The 7,734-nt window shown below is 38.3% G+C and overlaps 1 long non-coding RNA gene across 1 annotated transcript; it reads right to left on the bottom strand.

Annotated features, from left to right (window-relative positions):
- Positions 1-4,585: 4,585 nt before the first annotated feature.
- Positions 4,586-7,163, bottom strand: LOC105007643. Its single transcript, XR_004576811.1, has 6 exons — positions 6,262-7,163; positions 6,035-6,103; positions 5,818-5,901; positions 5,469-5,632; positions 5,155-5,262; positions 4,586-4,983 (listed from the first exon to the last, which is right to left on the bottom strand). It is a non-coding gene; the product is annotated as an uncharacterized LOC105007643 (long non-coding RNA).
- Between the last annotated feature and the right edge of the window lie 571 nt (positions 7,164-7,734).

The raw sequence follows: 7,734 nt of genomic DNA, 5'->3' as shown, positions 1-7,734 counted from the left end.
CTCATAGAACTGGGGTTACGAAAGTAACCATCGTTTCAGTACATTGCTCAGATGAAATGAGTGTCGGAATGATGTCGAAAAACTCGGAATAGTGTTGAACGGCATGTGTGCATAGCAGCCCATCACTACTCGAGACAACATTCCGATGCAGTGAGTGTCGATTAGTGATGTGCAGTTTGTGAACGGTTGAATATTTAGTATGTCAAGGTACATTAATGCAATAAACATTTCTGAATATTTAGTGTTGATACATATCACTGTATGACTATCACCGAATGGAGTAATCAGCATTTAAATATATAATGAATCTCTAGGGAGATGTTAATGGTGCTACACTTTAAAGCTACATTGCAGGCACAATTCCTATAATTTGTTAATTTATCCACTTGATTTCTGTTAAGGAAGGTCTTCTTTATACATACACCACATAGAGAGTATTTCTTCGGTAGCATCTTTGAGAAATTCGCATTTAAATGTATAGAGCATCTCTATGGAGACATGGATGCTGTCACACTTAAAGCTACATTACAGGCTCAATTCCCCTAATTAGTTAATGATTCCACTACATTATAAGGTAGGTACCCTCTATATGTACACTAAATATATAGACATTTTCCTGTGAGATTGTGTAGGCACTCTGGTGGGACATTGGTTTTATCTGCAAGGATCAGTGATGTTGGCCTTCACATGCATTACATTAGAAAGAAAACACTGGGAAATCTGAAGGTAAAACAAAGTCAGATGACTAAACATTTATTGGAGTTGTACTCTTTGCCATCTCATAACATTTCTTACATATCTATAAACCATTAGGCAATAGTTATTTTGATAAACAGGAACTAGATAAAAAGTTAACTGTTTACATTTGGTACTATGTTTTGACTAATATCTTTAAATAATGTTTACTGTAATATAAAGTGTAATTACTAGTATAAATATTAACATAAATCTAATTTTACTATCTTGTGGTAACCATAAAGTATTCTGCAAAACCTAAAGGGCTGACTTCAGCAGCAAAAATGAATGTACTCAGCGGTATAAGGTACTTACAATTAACAGCACCACACACGACAGCAAACAAGACAACAACATTGATCCACAAATGCGGGGAGCAGAGGGGAAACATTTAAACACTTACAAATGGTGTGAGAGGGACCTGTGGTGCATGATTAAATAAAACAAGTCCGGGATGTGTTCGTAAGTGATGGGAACTGAGGGTGTACGGAATGGTGGCGCTGCTGCTCACCGTACCATGACATTCATCAAAGAAGCATTATTTTGTGTTGGTTTTTAGGATGGATGATGCTAGAATAAATACACACATACTGTACATACAGATCCTTTGGAAAATATTCAGACCCCTTCTCATTTGTTGTGTAATGGACTGAATTTGTAATTGACTTGTTGAAGGTTATAACAATGTTCCCAGGATCCCAGATGGATCCATAATTGTGAAGTGGAGTAACAAAGTAACAGGGCAAGAAGAGCCTTAGTCAGGGAGGTGACAAATTGGAATGATGAATACAGCAAAACACATAGGTCTTCTCATAATACCTGATCCAGAGCCCACAGCCAAAAACCTCAACACAACAATGAACCAAAGCACAGCCAAGACAATGGTGACGTGGCTTTTAGAAAAGTCTATAAATATCCCTGGGTGTTCCAGTCAAAGACCACACTTAAATCTCATGGAACATCTGTCAGGAGACCTGAACATCGCAATTTAATGAAGCTCTTCATCCAATCTTCAGCTGGACAAATTTTCAGAATCTACAAGGAAAAATTTGAGAAACTGCCATAATCCACCTGTGCAAGCTGGTAGAGGCATAGTCAAGCAGAGTACAAGTTTTTATTGCTGCCAAACTGCATAGTACTTCTATATGAAGCACCAAAATACTTGTGCATTTGATATGTGCATTTGATATTTCAATTATTTATTTTAAATAAATTGGTAACTTCTAAAAATATGTTTTTGGCCTTCTGATTAAGGAGGAATTTGGGTAGGTTAATGGCTGAAAATAACACTTTAATAAATCATATTACATCCATTACTCAACAAAATGTCCAGAAAGAGAAGGGGTCTGAATACTTTACAAATGTACTGTATGCACACACATATAGCTCCGGAAAAAAATTAAGAGACCTGATAGGAAATGGGCATGAGAAACTTAACACAACACAGATGTGCTGACTAACTCTAAAAGAAGGACCATAGACAGGACGTGTTGCCTGTTACTGATGGGCCCCACACATCCTGTCCATACATTCTGTCCATACCTCCTGCTAGGAGTTGCCCATGTGACTGACATAGGCTATATGGATAGGTCCATTGACCATAGGTTGGAACATACCATATAAGGGTCTGTTGTAGGATAAACCTTTCTTATTGGAGGGTATTGGAATGTGTAATGGTTGGTTATGATCACTGGCCACCTCCTATGTATTCTGGCATAAAAACAGTGTTGCCTCTGTAATTATGGAAGAGATAGAAATGAGAAATGGAAGGACAACATCATAGACTCATGCTGAATAAAGATGGCTCTCCCCTGACTTCTGGTTGCATTTATTTTGTTCATGGATCAAACTTGGATAGAATCTAACAGCATGGTGCCATGACCCGGATAGATGGATTTGCACTCTGAATGGTGAGTCAAACCACTCTAAAAGAACAAGTCAGTTAAATCAGCATGAGTATCCAGATGAACACATCTGGAACAATAAGAAGACCTAGAAATGTTATGGGAAGTACTTACTAGACTGAGTAGTAAGTGACACATGTGTAAAGTCCTAATATAGGCCACTGTTTAGTGCAAAGCTTCAGTATTCATCTAGAAGTCCTTGTTATTTGGATTGCAGGTTGACGCGTATGTAGTAATAATTTAAATCTTGTACAAGTAAGGGGAAGAAAAAGACGTCTTTAAACAACGTGGTAAATACAGGGACTGCAGCCCTCCCGTTGTAATTTAGAAAATGGTGAAATCCTTGGCCTAGGAGATCAAAAAGAGTTTGAAAATAGATGACTGTCACCAAGAGATCATTAAAAAATATGCCATTGTTCCAGAAGAAGATTTTTGGAGTTTTTTTGATTTACCGAAAATATGGGAAGAATTTCAAAGAATGCCTGATGAATTACAAAAAACACATTGGTCGTTGATTGTGTTATCAGAAATTGAAAATTGGAATGATAAATTGCTCAAAGATAGAATGAGAAAGAATGTGTTCGGGCGTCGGCTGAACAAATGGCTGAACTGGATAAGTTGGAAAAGGAACTGAAAACGTTGAAAGCAGGAACAACATCTAAAGACACTCAAAGCCCATTGAAAAAGAAACCAGGATCATGTCACTATTGTGGAATCATTGGACATTGGCAGGATGAGTGAAGAAGAACCAAAGGAAAAAGACAGGATGCACAGACAGTTGGAACATGAGACATTCTACCCACATTCCGATCAGCAGCAAGGAAAGATCTCCCATGTATGGAATTCAGGAATCAAAGACAGAGGATTTTCTGGCAATACCGGGAACTGACGTGAGCTTATAATCATTGATTAAGAGTTTTAAATGTGTTTCCAAAAATGTATCGTACCTAAATATTGAGTAGAGCTGGAACTTATCAAGGAAATCTGATCACTTCCCTTTGATAATGACCATGCTTATTCAAGTGAATATTAATTCGAAAGCACTTTGATGGTATATAGCATGTTTTAATAAAGATTTGAAATAGCCTGTTTTGTTCTGTCATGCTTGAACATGTTTTAATAGGTATTCAAGAAATAACCTATTTTGTTGTGCTTTGTCATGTTCACTATGTAAATTTAAATCAAACGTATTTATTGCATTGATGATAATGTTTAAAACCGTAAGGTCTCAAGGAGGGTCTCATTACAGGCTTTAACACGTGGGTACATCTAACCCTAGTGATAAATTAGAAATTGGTACAATGATGATTTTGTAATCTGGTAAAACAGTCTCATGGTTCATGGATCAAACTTGGACAGCATCTAACAGACCACTGCACCTTTTTCTTTCCTTTCCACAAATTTGGAAAAGGAAGGTTTTGAGTGAGGAACAGAACGGTTAAAATTAAGAGACCACTGCAAATTGAACGCTTCTGTTCCTCACTCAAAGTTTTCCTTTCCAGCTTTTTTGGAAAGGAAAGAAAAAGGTGCAGTGGTCTCTTAATGTTTTCCGGAGCTGGATATATAAGAACAAACCATATACCATAATTACAACTAGAAATTCAGTTGTAATAATAAATATTCTGCATTTTAATGCAAAATGTATATTACTTAATTGCATTTGGTCTATTTATTTGTTTATTCTTGAATCTTACCTCCTACTCATTCAAATTAGAGTATGACTGGATTCAATCTAATCTATTTTACCTCTAATGGAATGCTTTACTTTTTGTCTTTTGGTTTAGGCTCCCTGGTCGGCCTTGTGTCCTTCAATGATGTAAATGCAGTTTCCAGTTGCCCTGTTATAGTACATTGGGATAGAAGTCAACAGATCTCATTTAGATTTGAACATTTCACTAAACTTTGCAACCAGTCACATTCATGGGTACACCTTCAGTAAAAAAAAATCTAATTGTTTGCTTTTATTGGTGACCACAAAGCCACAACCTTTCCCTGACATAACATAACATATATTTGGTATATGCTGGAAATAGGAACAAGGCTACTGTAGTCCTCCTGTAATGGAGCAAACTGTGGCTTTATAGAATCTGAGCATTGTGAAAACACTACAACGATATGTTAAGAAATTATTTAAATGAAATGTTGTACTAATAACTATATGTTATTAGTACAACATACAGCGCAGCTGAAGTATATTTCCTGAAATGCCTGCAATATCATTATTTGTGGTTTACACCAAACAAACCTTGGAAGAGCCAGTACAAATTTCTTCTCCCTCCTCATGTCTCAAAAGTAGCTCATCAATTGTGCATGGAGATGTAAGGATGGACTTTTCCTGAGTGCTCTGTTTTATCATATAATTAAATGTCAGATGCTTAGAGTAGATTAGAACAATGTTTCTTAAAGGTGAAACATTTAAGCGTATAAACGATTACATAACAAAAAGTGAGCACCAGCTTTTTCTAGAGCTGATACTAATTTGTCAGTACATGTTTTACATGGTAAAACTCTTTACCTTTGATACTTTCTTTTTGAAAATGAGTGGCTTTGCAATAGGAGACGCATAGACAGCCCTCTTTTTTTGTTGCCTTTCTTTCCACTTTTCAACCTCCACTCGATGTGCCTGACAAATAATATATGACAATAAATAAAACATGGATCATAGCATAATTTTTGGTTTTTAAAAGATATTTCCTGATTCCATTAAGAAATCTGTATCATGCATTCAATTTAGGTACATTTGGTGTATTTAAGAAATTGAGTAGCCTTAATAACACAACAACTTCAAATATCAATTAAGATTTTATAACACCATACATGAACACCAACCTTGGTTTTCCTTGTCCGTACAGTGTCACTGAATTCCCTCAGCAGTGAATTGTGGCTCTTTTGATAAACTTCCACAAAATCATCAAGTCTAGTGATTTTGCGTCTTTGGAATAATAAATCTTTGGAATGCGCTTGAGGTCCCACTGGCTTTTCTCCATTATTCCCTGGGTTTTGTTGTCACATGTAAAGTTCTGTTAGTAAACATTGACCACATGTTAATTTTGCTTGCAATGCTATACTGTTGATTACATTCTCGACTAATCTAAATGAATTTGATATTATTCATATTACGTGGCTGCATATATAAACTGACCTATTTATGTAAATAGCTCACTCCCTTGTACCATACCTGTGATTTTTTTTTGGCTGACTTCAGTGAACATCTTTGAATATTTCTTATACGAAGAATCTGTCCCATGCCTTCCAAGGTCACCTTCAAATTGGAAAGAAAAGGTTTACAACTTTAAATTCCAAATACAGGAGGTTGTGTGAAGAACATTACCTCGGAGCTGCAAACATACAAACTGCAATGTTTCCATTGTTACTATTTTTTATGTATAACCTACCCAGCATTAGGCTGGTCCATAGGGCAGACTGTGGCAAGAAATATCTTGCCAGTGAAGGGATGAATATCTCTGAAAAGTAAACATTAGGGTCACCATTATGGTCCAGAGGTGCCCTGTTGATGATTCCTTGGAAATGTGTCTGGAATGGGCTGAGTGGAACATCATTCTGAAAGAGATAATATGCATGTTATACTGTGGTCAGTTATTTTAATGGGCATTTCTGCTACCTGAAACTACCTGAAAGTCCTTAGGCACAATGTGTACATCCGCTGAATCCCCAACTCTAGTCAGCATTGTTTGGAGATTGTTGAAGTATTTTTCAACATTTCCATCACTCTGAGGGCTGGAGAACACCACTGTAGCACTCAGGATAACTTCCTCCAGTTCAGGCAGTGTGCTAGCATTGGTCATCAAGCCAAACACATGCATAGCAAAGCGATAATGTTTTGGGGCACTGTGGGTAAAAACAGCTATTGTGAACACTTTTCTTATACAGTGACATCTCTGTACACTTCAAATATACAATGGTAGAACAATTTAAAGACAATGTAAACTACTAACTGTTTTTTGTATAAATCTTTTGCATTCTTCATCACATGGCTGAGACATCCATGAAGAATTGGCATCTCAAAGTGGGCAGTGGTCCCTTGTCCAGTCACTATGTCAAAATATTTGCTCAGGAGGTTGTCCAGATTTGTCTTTGTGCTATTGATTGCATTATTACAATTGAGCCATCACAAATGATCATAATTGGATTTATTTTTCCCATACATTTTAATGTGGTCTGTTTGAAATGCTCCGAGAAAGTATGAAATTGAAGCAGTGGTGTGGTCACAGGTCACAAATGTGGCAACTGGAAGACGGGAGGATCCTTTATAAGGATTTCTCAACACCATCTCATAGACATAAAAAGGTACAACTTTTCCTTTTGGGATGATGCTCCCTGTGGCATCAAGGTATACAATGTCTTCTCTGCATCTGCTATGGAATATTTTAATGGTCCTTTGAGACCACATCATCACACCTTTTGGATGCAGAAAAACCTTTTGAAGAACTTCTTCTAAATCCATCTGTAACGAGGACGCGCGTGGAGGACGCGTGCCATCCCCCCCGACGTGGTATACGGCGCGCGTCGTCGGCGGTCTTCTAGCCACGCCGCTCCTCCTCCCACGGCACTGTCATGTCTTGTTATTGCACACACCTGGTGTCCATTCCCTCATTAGGTTGCCTATATTAGTTCCTGTGTTTCTGGGTGTCTTTGTGTGGTATTGTTCTATGTCTTTATATTGTGGAGAGAGGCACGTTCGTTTGAGCGTTTTATTTCGCCGTGTGATAGCGTGCCTTTGTTGTTGGATTGTTCTTTTTGAGAATACAGTTTTGTTTATCGCCTCCCTGCGTTTGGCTCCAAGTTCTTTCGATACACTCCACTACACCCAGCCGTGACAGAATACCACACCACCATGGAGTCAGCGGGGAGTGACCTGCTCCACCACCATGGCAGCATGATTGCGTCCCTGGGGGAGGCCATGACCGAGATGGTCCAGGCTATGCGGCGGTTGGAGGCGAGGCTGCCACTTGAGCAGCAACCACCCATACTCAACCCGGCCGAAGTGCCCCTGCCATCGTCTCCACCGTCGCAGAGGAGGACCATTCAGCTGAGCCTTCCTCAGGGATTCAGCGGAGACGCAGCCCAGTGCTCT

Source organism: Esox lucius, chromosome 14 (assembly GCF_011004845.1).
Source record: "Esox lucius isolate fEsoLuc1 chromosome 14, fEsoLuc1.pri, whole genome shotgun sequence".
Classification (NCBI taxonomy): Eukaryota; Metazoa; Chordata; class Actinopteri; order Esociformes; family Esocidae; genus Esox; species Esox lucius.
Note: the sequence above shows the minus strand (reverse complement) of the source record. Positions and strands in the feature narration are given on the sequence as shown.